This window comes from Lithobates pipiens, unplaced genomic scaffold (assembly GCF_037356315.1).
Source record: "Lithobates pipiens isolate NorthernLeopardFrog02 unplaced genomic scaffold, aLitPip1_a1.2 Scaffold_8, whole genome shotgun sequence".
Classification (NCBI taxonomy): Eukaryota; Metazoa; Chordata; class Amphibia; order Anura; family Ranidae; genus Lithobates; species Lithobates pipiens.
Window position 1 is genome coordinate 573,477,336 of NW_027507903.1, and position 14,388 is coordinate 573,491,723.

The following is a 14,388-nucleotide window of genomic DNA, read 5'->3' on the forward strand; positions in this document are numbered from 1 at the left end:
CGTACTTCAGGACAGACCAGGAAATCAGGAAACTGGAGAATCAGCATAGTGGAACAGCAAGCAGGATCAGGAACCAGATGGAGCCAAGCGAGTCTTCCATGGGTACACAGGAGAGAATCTCTGGATGTGTTGACAAAGGTGAAGGCAGAGATGATCTGAACTGAACAGCTTAAGTAACCAGTAGGAATGACAAACAGGATATCGTCAACAGGTGAGTCACTGTGGAAAGATTTAGAGCTGGCAATTAACCGACAGCTGAGCGGCCTGCTCTGAGAAGGAAGGGCTGAGCCTAGCTCTGACACGCAGCCTACACATTTCTGGTCGCACTGGACCCTGACACTGTCTCTTATACCATGTCCGCACACTCTCTGGCTGTCTTCTGTACCATGTCCATACACTCTCTGGCTGTCTTCTGTACCATGTCTGCACCCTCTCTGACTGTCTCCTATACCATGTCCGCACACTCTCTGACTGTCTTCTGTACCATGTCAGGACCCTCTCTGACCGCCTCCTGTACCATGTCCGCACACTCTCTGACCATCTCCTGTACCATGTTCCGCACCCTCTCTGACCATCTCCTGTACCATGTTCTGCACACTCTCTGACTGTCTCTTGTACCATGTCCGCACACTTTCTGACCATCTCCTGTATCATGTCTGCAGTCTCTGACTATCTCTTGTATCTGTTTGATGAAATCTGCCCGGGGGGATGGTGTTTGGAGTATCTTTATCTGCTGGTTGTTAAACTTTCTGAAATACAAATTTTGCTATTGTGGTGTAGGATCCATTTTTTCGGCGTAGGGATTCCCCTTTAAGTCCATACCAGGTGACGGGGCCAGCGACGCCTCCTTCGCTGGTCCCGGCTACCTGGAGCCGTGCTCAAAATGAGCGTACTTTTCTCCGGGCGGGAAAAGTCCGTTCGTTTCAAAAGTACGGCGGACTAGCACACACACAGCCGTATTGTCCACTGGACTAGCACACACACGGCCGTATTGATGTGCAAAACTACAATCTTAGTCTGCCGGACTTTTGAGTCAAAAAAGTCCGCCGGAGCCCACACACGGGCAGATTGTCCGGCGGACTCAAGTCCACCGGACTTTTCCACCAGATTGTTTGATTGTGTGTACGGGGCTTTACTTACCAGTAGCATGTGTAGAAGATGGTAATTGTTTATGCAGAATAACAGTCACAGTAGAAAATATCACATCAGCCACACATGATTTCACTTCCTACATATGCTCTGAATAACCTCTTGTGCTGGGTATTTCCTCTTTTTGGTAGATCCTTCTATTATAGGGCAGCCAGTTACTAACCACATCACGAAGTGTCTGTGCACAGTACAAGCCTTCTCGCCTTCTTGGAGAACGCCCTTTCCTACCTGGAGGGTGCTCATTGATGTCAGCATGAGCTCAGCATGAAGGTAAGTCACTGCAGGCAATTTACTATTGGTATTTATTTACTACTGAATCCAGTCGTAGTATAAAGTACAGCATCTCCTGTTATACTTGAAAGCAGACCTGTCACAAATATTTGGCAATTTAGGCTGAGTATACAATATAATGTTAAGCAGAAAAGGCATGTCAAACTGATCAATAGATTCAGGTAAAGCTAAAGATTTATGTATGTGTGTGATATATATATATATTGGGAAAGGAAACACACTCGTACACGTCGCTCCTGTAAATTATAACATAAAAGACATAGAGACAGCTCTGTAATCACTGAAGCTGAAGTTTGGGTATGAATTGTATTCCATATTTACATTGGCCTAGTTTGGACTAATGTAAGTATGCATATCAAATATTTATGAGATCCCTGTGGAAGATGCAAATCACTGTACTCACCGCTATTACAGTGATAGCTGCAGTTTTCCAGGTCTAGTGCAGAATGCCTTGTATTTTTTTCAATGAAAACAAGGTGGTCTCTGATTGGATGAGGTGGAGAGGTGGGACATTGATGTCACAATCTCCACCACATTCACATCCATCTGCTTCTCCTTGCCATGTTCAGTCACAGGCTTGGGGGGGGACAAGACCTGTAAACTGTTATCTAACTGCATCAGAGAAAAGACAGCTCTCCTGTCCTGCCAGACAGGCCTATGCTATTTGGCAGGACTGTGTAAATTTCAGGACTGGATGTAAAGAAATACACATTCTTTGGCAGATAAAACCACTTCCACATATATATGTATATGTCAGGCAGACAACTCCTCCATGAATCTTCTAGACCAGACACCCAGTGAAATCCTGAACTTAATTTCAGAGAATTTAGCAGAACAGGCCCCCCAGCACTGGCACAGCTGGGACCTCGATGAGAACAGGTAAAACTAGCTGCTGGGCTGCCCAGAAGGGCAGTAGCCCTTCAGGCTGGGAACTTCTCCTGGACAAGAACGAGGTAGCTCCAAGCTTCAGACTATTTATGCTCACTACTAGCCACCACCTGGGCAACAAAAATATTCAGCTGCTGATTTGCTTCATCCAGCCCACTATATTCTGGAATCCGCCAGAAGGAAGCAATCAAACCTGCAGCCAGTGAAACCCAGAACAGTCCAAAGCAATCACAAGCCACTCAACTGATTACAGGAGAGCCACAAGAACTAAATTTGCCTAACCCAACTAGCAGTTTATTTAGGCAAATGCGACACTCATATCAGCTTTTATATAACTTCTGGTTTACAAATCTGTACAAATGGGGATTAAAATAGAATTGGAGTCACCAGAGGAAATATATAGTTTAGTAGAGAAATCTTCAGTACGAGTTAAAAACCCTCACTTAAAGAAATAAATTGTAAAAAAAAAAAGTACCACACAATGGAAATTTGTATTACCTATTGCAATTGTCTGACTTGTTATGACAGCATATGCATGTTAATTAACTCACTATATGGGGGAGATATGATGCAAATATTGGCAACACAAATTAACACATAGAAAAATGCACATTAATATGCTGCAATCAATCGCCTTAGTGAGAATGGGCTCTAAAAGATTCAGCTTAGAAGAAGGGACCCCTGCAATGGCTCAAGTTTGAAACTGCACCGAAAAACAGAGCAAGATCCAGCAATAGAGTCCACAGAATGAATATAAATAGTTTTTTGTTGCTTTCATTGAATTATTAAAATTGATAAAGAAATATAAAAATCGTAAGTAGCACACAAGGACAACTTAAACATACTTAGAAGAATTTTGTAGGTTCCTACAGCATGCAGTGCCTTGAAAAAGTATTCATCATACACCTTGAAATTTTCCACATTTTTTCATGTTACAACAAAAAACATTAATGTTTTTTATTGGTATATTATGTGATAGACCAACACAAAGTGGCACGTAATTGTGAAGTGGAAGGAACATGATAAATTGTTTTCCAAATTTTTTACAAATAAATATCTGAAAAGTGTGGCGTGCCTTTGTATTCAGCCCCCATTACTCTGATACCCCTAACTAAAATCTAGTGGAACCAATTGCCTTAGAAGTCACCTAATTAGTAAATAGAGTCCACCTGTGTGTAATTTGATCTCAGTAAAAATATAGCTGTTCTGTGAAACCCTCAGAGGTTTGTTAGAGAACCTTAGTGAACAACCAGCATCATGAAGGCCAAGGAACACACCAGACAGATGAGGGATGCATTTGTGGAGAAGTTTAAAACAGGGTTAGGTTATAAAAAATATCCGAAGCTTTGAACACAGTGTTGGATCCATTATCCGAAAATGGAATGGAGTATGGCACAACTGCAAACCTACCAAGACATGGAGAGAATTAATCAGAGAAGCAGCCAAGAGGCCCATGGTAACTGGAGTTGAAGAGATCCACAGCTCAGGTGGGAGAATCTGTCCACAGGACAACTATTAATCATGCACTCCACAATTCTGGCCTTTATGGAAGGATGGCAAGAAGAAATCAATTGTTGAAAGAAAGCCATAATTAGTCCTGTTTGCAGGTTGCGGGAAGCCATGTGGGGAGCAAAGCAAACATGTGGAAGAAGGTAGTCTAGTCAGATGAGACCAAAATTTAACTTTTTGTCCTAAAAGCAAAACACTATGTGTGGTGGAAAACTAACACTGCACATAACGCTGAACACACCATCCCCACCGTGAAACATGGTGGTGGCGTCATCATGTTGTGGGGATGCTTTTCTTCAGCAGGGACTGGGAAGCTGATCAGAGTTGATTGAAAGATGGATAAAGCCAAATACAGGGCCATCTTAGAAGAAAATCTGTTAGAGTCTCCAAAAGACCAGAGATTGGGGTGAAGGTTCACCTTCCAGCAGGACAACGACCCTAAACATACAGCGAGAGCTACAATGGAATGGTTTAGATCAGTGATGGCGAACCTTGGCACCCCAGATGTTTTGGAACTACATTTCTCATGATGCTCAGCTACATTGCAGAGTGCAGGAGCATCATGGGAAATGTAGTTCCAAAACATCTGGGGTGCCAAGGTTCGCCATCACTGGTTTAGATCAAATCATATTCATGTGTTAGAAGGGCCATGTCAAAGTCCAGACTTAAATCTAATTCAGAATCTGTGACAAGACTTGAAAATTGCTGTTTACAGATGCTCTCCATCCAATCTGACAGAGCTGGAGCTATTTTGCAAAGAAGAATGGGAAAAATGTCACTCTCTGGATGTGTAAAGCCGGTAGAGAGATCCCCAAAAAGATTTGCAGCTGTAATTGCAGTGAAAGGGGGTTCTGCAAAGTATTGGCTTATGGGGGCTGAATAAAAATGCACACCACACTTTTCACATATTTATTTGTAAAAAAGTTTGAAACCCATTTATCATTTTCCTTCCACTCCATAATTATGTGCCACTTTGTGTTGGTCTATCACATAAAATCTCAACAAAATACATTTACGTTTTTGGTTGTAACATGACAAAATGTGGAAAATTTCAAGGCACTGTCTCCACTGGTTAAAGGGGTTGTAAAGTAAAAATTTTTATTTTTTTAAAATAACAAACATGTCATACTTACCTCCACTGTGCAGCTCGTTTTGCACAGAGTGGCCCCGAACCTGCTCTTCTGGGGTCCCTCAGCGGCTGTCTCTGCTTCCTCCCGCAGGTGCTTCTCACGTTAATGCGAGCTCCCTCGCATTGGTGAGAAGCACTGCAGGCGCGCTCCCGTGATACAGCCGGCGGCTATAGCCGCTCGCTGTATCACAAGGCCCCGCCCCCCGGCGCGCTGCGTCATTGGATGTGATTGACAGCAGCGCGAGCCAATGGCTGCGCTGCTTTCAATACATCCACTCCAGCCAATCAGCGTCCAGGCTAAGCGGCGAAGAGGACGGCGGGGGCGAGCGCGGGATTTTCGAGGGGTCAGGTAAGTAAAACGGGGGGACTGGGGGCGCCGGCAGTGTCAGATGTTTTTTCACCTTAATGCATAGAATGCATTAAGGTGAAAAAACATTTACCTTTACAACCCCTTTAAGAAAACAATACTAATCACCTGAAAAAAATAAATTCATTTTAGGAGGGGGGTCGGAAACCCGTGGACCACAATCTACCAGTTGATCACGGCCAGGTGAATGGTAGATCGTGCCTGGGGTTGCCAACCTACTATCCCAAGGCCTCCATCATGATGCAGGGCAAACTTTGCAGAGATGCAGCCCAGGTGGTACCAGGTATGGAGGGAGCAGGCTGACAGGCGGAGTAATACCTACAGCCCTCCGCCTCTTATTCTGGTAGGAGGATTCACAGCAGCTAGCAACGGCTTCAGGTCAGTCTGACTGGGATTAATAGGGCACAATAGCAACTGTATGGACAAGATAGCACCTATTAGCCTGCTTTCACACTGGTGCAGGTGCAGAGCAGTGTACCCGCAGCTTTCCTGCAGGTTAGCTGTACTTAGCCTTAGATTTCTATTATATCCTGTGGGTTTGGTGCACTTACTGAAATTACACCAAAATTCAGGAGTTTTGGTGCGCTTTCAGAAAGAGGCATTGTATCGCCTCCTCACCAACTGCTTTAACCCCTTGGACCCCACAGAAGCACGCAGTTGCGGGGTGCTTGCAAAATGGCCCCATTTACATGAATGGGTCACGATAGCGGTGGACGGTAGCACCCACCAAAAGCGACAAGGGGTTTAATTTCTCCTGTTGCATGTGTACATCTTTGGCTGCTGCCTCTGCAGCTAATGGGGATAGGGATTGGGGTTGTGAAAACCGGGGGTTGCTGCTCCTCTGAAACGCAATCCGAGCATGTGTGACAGGTGGTGAGGAGATGATATGTTGCCTCCTCATCGCCTGTTTTAAACCTATAATTACTGTGCAATGCATGTGATTGCGGTACGGTAATACAGAAATGTTAGGTTTAAATCTGGTGGTGAGGAAGTGACATTTCACCTCCTGACAACCTGTCAAACACTTCCGAGTATGGATCGCTTCCCAACCGAGGATCATTGCTTTCATCCATGTTGTCAGGTAGATCTCAACCCCTGAAAGGTTGCCTATCCCTATTTTAACTTAAAGGTAAAAGCACAAATAATATGAAAAATGGCTAAATATGACCAGCAAATTGGCAGATTCTCCGATTTGTTGAAGGCATGATAAGTAAGATAAGAAAAAAAAACATATCAGGGGTATAACAAAAAGGGGCAGGAGAAATGCTTAACTTAGATCCACACGTTGCGTGGCCACAAGGCTTGGCTGTGCAAGGGTGGTCCGACCATCCACCAGCACCTGTGATGGCAAAGAGATGGATGGTGAAGGTTTCAGAAGGAGATTGGCACAGACAGACACGGCCAGCACTGTTTAGCTCCAGAGGGAACGGCAACTAACACAGGTTTTCTAATCTTCCAAATCCACGTCCTCACCAAGAATGTGTGGTCAGCGGATATTTTCCTGCACATACAGAGAGTGAAAAAGCGCAATCAGGCAGCGACTATCTCATGGTGCATGTGCAGCTTAAGAGTTAAACTATCCATGCCACACATGTAACGAATGATGTCTGGTTCCTCTCTACCCCAACATTGGTGTTTATCTTCAAAAAAGGGATCTAACAGCAAAAAAGGGGATCTAACAAATATACAAGTCATTTAAAGGGCATTTCTACTTTTGCAGACAAATAACGGGAAAAAAACCCACTATATGTTTGTTAAGTGTTCCCAATTTACACCGCATAACTAAAAATGTATTTTAAAATTTATCTTACCTTTTTAGATGTTTCTCAGGAGGAGGTGTCATTGCTGACTGCAAGTTTTTTGTCCCAAGTCTGTCCTGAATAACAATGCAAGAAGCCCAATCTCTAAACCTGTAACCCTTTGGACTTACAGTGTTCAAATCTAGTTACCGTTGTTGGTTATGAGATTGTGCCTAATTATAAAAGAAAGGTATATGGTATCCTCATCCTTGTATATTGAAGATTTTTTTGGGGGGAAAAAGACCAAAGGAATTCATACATGGAACATCATAACCATGGTTCGCCTTAAAGTCACCCAATAGAATGATGGACTGTCTTGATACCAAGTTTATATAAAAAATACAAATATTTATTATTACTTATAAAAGAGTTTTGTTACAAGAAAAAGGGAAAATTTATACATACAAAAGTAAATACATATTATGACTATAACATAGACAAAATTTGTTACGACAATATTTTGTGTCCAATACGGTCTTTGGTTTCTCTACTAGTTTCGCGACTACTCTGTCGCTTCTTCAGGAGACCTTTTTTGTCTAGAAAGAAATTTATCACATATTACTTAACAAACAACAATATTTATTTCAAAGTATTTGATGTATTGTTTATAGTCAGTTTAATAAGAGAAGGGAAAAGATATGAATACGAAGCATGTAGCTCACCACCATGCAGATATCGGAGGACAACTGGAGTTCGGGTAGTCCTTACCAAGTTAGGCAATTGACCACCCTTTGGGGCGGACACGGGAGGTTCAAAATCAGCTACAAAACAATAGTAGGAAATTTTTAAATAATAGATATATATATGTAAACGGCTTGCACAGCTTCAGCGTGGACATTTATGTCATAGTTTGGGTATAAAGATTACATACCAATATAGCCAGGAGCTTTGAAAGAAGCAGCATGGGTAAAAGTGAAGCAGTGCGGCAGTTCCGATGGACATTGAAGTCCGGGTACAATTGTCGGTATGCCAGGAAAGCCCAGAAGGATATATCTATTGGATCTAATGCACGGTGGACATTGTGTCTATGTCAAAGGGAGAGTCCAAATCTTTGCCCAAACTGTCGTCGGTGTGCGGTGTTGACCTAGTAAAAATTTCGTTCGGTCAACCGAGTGTATAGATTTAATTCTGGGGTACATAATGTATAAGGGAATTCATACCGATCGACAGCGTCTCTCCTGCACCTCCTTCGTCCGAACGACGGTTTTGGCCTGAAAGCTCCCCGTTCTTCGTTTCGCACGCTGTAAAGGAGCGCCATAATTGCGCGCCTTTAACCTCCAACCCGGCGGCGTCACGAACACGGCGCGAGCGCCGGGCTATGACGTCGCCGGGTCCGCCGCTCCTACTGCGCATGCGCCAATACGTGGCGACGCATATCAGCCATAGTCACCTAGGAAACCATCGGTGACTACTTGCTGAGGCGGACCTGTTGCCACCCACTGTGTGGGGGCCTATCAGGACCGCCGGAGAGGCGCATGCCCGCCCCTGGGAGTCTCCTCCCATACTCCATACTAGGTCCTACAACAGCATGATTAGAGCATTACATGCCTCGTTTTACACTGTGAATAGACATTAAGAAAGAGGGGGGTAAACCAAAAAAGCATTACAACTATTACAATGGCAACATTTTGTTACATATTGTTATATATGCAATTCTCACCAATACGTTAACTTGGTCTGTGGAAAGATAATGCGATATCATAATTAGATAAATGACTGAATTAAAGTATTAAAACAAAACAAAATAGACACCTTTGTCCACATAGTGCATTGATGACCAGACTGGTGGTGAGGAAGTGACATTTCACCTCCTGACAACCTGTCAAACACTTCCGAGTATGGATCGCTTCCCAACCGAGGATCATTGCTTTCATCCATGTTGTCAGGTAGATCTCAACCCCTGAAAGGTTGCCTATCCCTATTTTAACTTAAAGGTAAAAGCACAAATAATATGAAAAATGGCTAAATATGACCAGCAAATTGGCAGATTCTCCGATTTGTTGAAGGCATGATAAGTAAGATAAGAAAAAAAAACATATCAGGGGTATAACAAAAAGGGGCAGGAGAAATGCTTAACTTAGATCCACACGTTGCGTGGCCACAAGGCTTGGCTGTGCAAGGGTGGTCCGACCATCCACCAGCACCTGTGATGGCGAAGAGATGGATGGTGAAGGTTTCAGAAGGAGATTGGCACCGACAGACACGGCCAGCACTGTATAGCTCCAGAGGGAACGGCAACTAACACAGGTTTTCTAATCTTCCAAATCCACGTCCTCACCAAGAATGTGTGGTCAGCGGATATTTTCCTGCCCATACAGAGAGTGAAAAAGCGCAATCAGGCAGCGACTATCTCATGGTGCATGTGCAGCTTAAGAGTTAAACTATCCATGCCACACATGTAACGAATGATGTCTGGTTCCCTTTCTACCCCAACATTGGTGTTTATCTTCAAAAAAGGGATCTAACAGCAAAAAGGGGGATCTAACAAATATACAAGTCATTTAAAGGGCATTTCTACTTTTGCAGACAAATAACGGGAAAAAAAAACACTATATGTTTGTTAAGTGTTCCCAATTTACACCGCATAACTAAAAATGTATTTTAAAATTTATCTTACCTTTTTAGATGTTTCTCAAGAGGAGGTGTCATTGCTGACTGCAAGTTTTTTGTCCCAAGTCTGTCCTGAATAACAATGCAAGAAGCCCAATCTCTAAACCTGTAACCCTTTGGACTTACAGTGTTCAAATCTAGTTACCGTTGTTAATGAAGATTTGCTGCAAAGTACAGACAGGGTGGTTAATTATGGCAAGCACAGTTAACCAGCCCTCCATAAATAGGGAGAACTACCTAGGATTTTTCATTGTTGGAGGGTCCAGAATAGAGCAACTCATTTAAAAGAATATCTGGTGACCCTGCCATGATGGTACTTGCTAAGGCATCTCTTGTTATGATGTGACAAGTGTCTCCCAATTGAGTCCCTGCATTGTCACCCTGTCACACGTTCCCATACAGGTGTCTTTTTCACACGTTGCATGGGACTGGGCCAACATTTTTACTTTCATAAAACCAATTCAGAGCAGTGGTGCAACCAAAACTTGAGAAGGTCCACATAACAGGCAGGAGGTGATCAGAAGCAACAGACAGTGAAAAAAGGTGACAACTTTTTTTTAAAATGTGGCAGTTATTTCATACACAGTGCTTTAGCTAAGTAAATTTTATCTGGTTAGGAATAATGAAGGGGTTTGAGGAAGGGATTTTAGCGGTGCAAAAAATAAAAGTATGAAGGAAAATATATTTATACATAAAGTTTTATTACAATCAAGGTTAAAAATTATATAGATAGTACAAATGAAATAATACAGGTGACTATATGGTGGTTTGCAAAGATGATCTTTGGATGGATGCAGGGAACTAACTATTGCACACTAGCCCAACATGTTTCGCTATTTGCTTCTTCAGGGGATGTGCAATAAAACAAATACAGACACTGTAATATACAAAAAAAGAATTATACATAGAGAAAATAATTATTATAATAATTAAGGATATTCTCTCACACCCACATCCCCAAGGCCAAGCTTACCCCCTGCTGTGTCCACCAGAGTCAGCCACCACCTAAAGTTTCACACCTGCCCGCAAACCCATAGAGAGCACTCCATGCAGTCATAGAGGGCAGGACAAGGCCAGACTAAAAAAAGGGGAAAAAAATACATACAAAAAAAGTATGTGTAAATAAGGGAAAGTTTGACTGCCAGCTCAAGGCAGTAAAAAATGAAAACAATTTCTCTTAACTATCCAATTTTTTTTATAAATTTTCAAAATTTAATAAAGAAATTTTTGATTATTATTAATAAAATGTAAATAAACTGAGATTTCAAAAATAACATGATTAATACTTAAAAGACAGTTTGCCAAAGCATCAGTAAGGAGTGACTCAAGATGTTATATTAGACAAAGCCGATCGAAAATATATAGGAACACTAAAAAAAAAAAAAATTTATATTGCTATTTATTATATATATATAAAATGGTTATAAGGCTGATATTAAATGGGCCTAGGAATTTCCAAAGTAAGAAACATCAAATTAAAAGATCAAAAAACTCACCAATCTTTTCTGTTCAATAAGAAAGAGTGACCCCCGCCAGCGCTTAGCTGGCCGGTGTGACGAACAGGCTGGTTTTTGTACCTGTCCTCCATCAAGTCGGCGTCTGACGTCACCGGCTCGATGCTAAATGGACCTAAATAGGCCGATATTAAATGGGCCTAGGAATTTCCAAAGTAAGAAACATCAACTTAAAAAGATAAAAAAACTCACCAATCTTTTCTGTTCAATAAGAAAGAGTCACCCCCGCCAGCGCTTAGCTAAACAGTGTGACGAACAAGCTGGTTTTTGTACTTGTCCTCCATCGAGCCGGCGTCTGACGTCCCCGGGTCGATGCAGATGTGACAGCGCTAGTGCGCATGCCCCGGAGGCCAACAAGGTCCCAACGATTACAATACCCAGATGGCCTTGCGGGGTGGGACGGGATGCCAACGGAGGCATCCATCATGATGGTGCAAATTCTAATGGGTGTTCCTATGTAGCCGGACTAAAACCCAATTGACTTTATCTTCAACACCAGACACTTTCACCCCCTTCCTGCCCAGGCCATTTAGTTATAAGCCATACATTTTCAGTACTTTCACACTTTAAATGACAATTAATCGGCCAGTCTGTACCTAAATGGAATTTCTAGCATTTTTTTAGACAGATAGAGCTTTAATTTGTGGTATTTAATCACCACTGGGTTTTTTATTTATATTTTATATAAAACGTAAAAAAAAATATATTTTTTGAAAATAAACAAACATTTGTTCATAAATTTATTTGGTAAAATAATCCAAATCAGTGTATAAAATGTGTGTGTGAACATTATAGAGTTTACAAACTATGCTATATATACTGTATATATTTGAAAATCAATCCTGGTGTACTGATGTCCTATCTCATTTCTTTAGACCCTAAAATGAGTGGACAGTACAAATACCATAAAAAATACCACCTTTTTTGAAAGTAGACAGTCCTAGGTATTTAGTAAGAAGTATAGTGAACTTTTGCCATTTGTCATTTTTGTCATTTGTCATTTTTTGCCAAAATTTTTTGGAAAATGAATAAATAAATAAAAAAGTTTTCATTTTAGTTATTTCTCACACACAGCATAACCATACTTACAATTACACCCCAAAAACATTCTGCTACTCCCCCCAAGTATGGGGATATCACATATGTGAGACTTTTGAACAGCCTAACTGCATAAAGAGACCCAAAATCCAAGGAGTGCCTTCAGGCTTTCTAGGGGCATAAATTACTCTAACTTTCTGACTGGCTATCACATTTTTAGAGGCCCAGGAGAACCAGGACAGTGGAAACACCCACAGATTTACCACATTTTGTAAAGCAAACACCCTAATGTATTTTCTAAGAGGCATAACAAGTCTTTTGAAGATGTATTTTTTTTTGCCACACATTTTTGGGAAATGCAGAAAGAAAATGTATTTGTTTTTGCACTAAGTTGCCAATTAATAAGATATTTCTAACTCACAGTATACGTATATGTAAATGACTCCCCAAAACACATTCTACTACTCCTCGCGAGTATTGCAATACCACCTGTGTGAGAGTTTTTCACAGTCTAACCATATAGAGAGGCGCAAAATCCAAGGAGCACTTCAGGCTTTTTAGCGACATAAAACGTACGTATCTAATTTCCTGACTGCCTCTCACATTTTTGGAGGCCCTGGAGCACCAGGACAGTAGAAACCCCCACAAAATGGCAACATTTTGGAGAGGAAACACCCCAGGATATTTTTCAATAGGCATGATGAGTCTTTTAAAGATTTCACTTTGTTGCCACAAGTTTTTAGAAAATGCAGAAAGAAATTTGTATTTTTTACACAAAGTTGTCAGTTTTGTAAGATAGTTCTCACACACAGCATAGACATACTTTGAATTCCACCCCAAAACTCATTTTGCTACTCCTCCTGAGTATGGTAATACAACATGTGTGAGACTTTTTTCAATGTTTGGAATTAATATGTACCAGACATTGGATCTTGTGTATCACACAAATCAACCAACACTGCATTGAAGACAGTGTGCTGTAATGGTCACTTCAGTATGAGTGGTCAGGGAATATATACCCATAGCAGTCCCTATTCCTATAAGCCAAACAAGCCTAGCCTACTGGCACGTGGCTACCACCAGAAATGCCATGTTCACTGGCTAGCAAGTATAGGACGCTGGAGAAAGGAAGAACAAAAGAGTTCTTGTGGTTTCAGGAGTGCAGTTGTCTGCAGGAAATGGCTGGGACTGATGTATCGCAGGAACATAGTCAGCAGGACATGCAGAAGGGTCAGTTCAGGTGGCTGGCAGTGACATAAACAGGGAAATGATCAGTCAAAGCAACAGGAAGAAACGCGTCAATAAACAGGTCAGGGTCAGTACAGGCAACAGGCAGGGGAAACACTGCACTGGTGTGACAGTGACCATGAACACTGTTGCTGCTGTACTGATCTGGTGACATTGTTACTGGTGAGTAGGGATGAGCTTCGTGTTCGAGTCGAACGTATGTTCGACTCGAACATTGGCTGTTCGGCCGTTCGGCGAATTCCGAACGTTTGGGCCGTTCGCGTCAAAATTCGAGTGGCGCGCGCGCGGACCACAATGCACTGCGGTGGCGCAGTGCATTGCTGCCCCATGATTGGCCAAGCATGCACTGTGACCCCGCATGCTTGGCCAATCGCAGGGCCAGCAGCAAGGAGAGCCATGATTGGCCACAGGCATCCTGCCTGTGGCCAATCATAGCTCAGGCTGTGTAGTGCACGCCCCACACTATATAAGGCCGCCTTTGAGGCGGCCTCGTGTAGTGTGTTAGCATCTGAAGCAGTGGGTGTTCTGTGTACCTTCAACACAGTTACACACCAATCGTTTTTGGCTGATTTCCTATCTTGCTGCTGTGTAGTGGTTGTTGTCTGTGCCCTGACTGCAGTATACACCACTATATTCACCTCACCTATATAGCTAGTGATCTAGCTTTAACCACTTAACAACTGCCCATTGCCGATTAACGGCTTCAGAGCGGTTGTTTAACTCTGAGAGGCCGTTAATTAACGGCCTCCCAGAATTCTGCTCTCGCGCGCCCCCTGGGGCGTGCACTCGAGAGCATCCGTGACCGCCCTACAATTAACACAGGACCCGGCGCATCATGGATCACGG

The 14,388-nt window shown here is 42.5% G+C and overlaps 1 protein-coding gene across 1 annotated transcript in view; it reads left to right on the forward strand.

Moving 5' to 3' along the window:
* The first annotated feature begins 1,282 nt into the window (after positions 1-1,282).
* Positions 1,283-14,388, forward strand: part of P2RY11 (purinergic receptor P2Y11) — a 102,929-nt gene continuing 89,823 nt past the window's right edge. The window contains exon 1 of the mRNA XM_077470185.1: positions 1,283-1,419. The gene's annotated coding sequence lies outside the window, so the exon portion shown is untranslated. The remainder of the gene's footprint in view (positions 1,420-14,388) is intronic.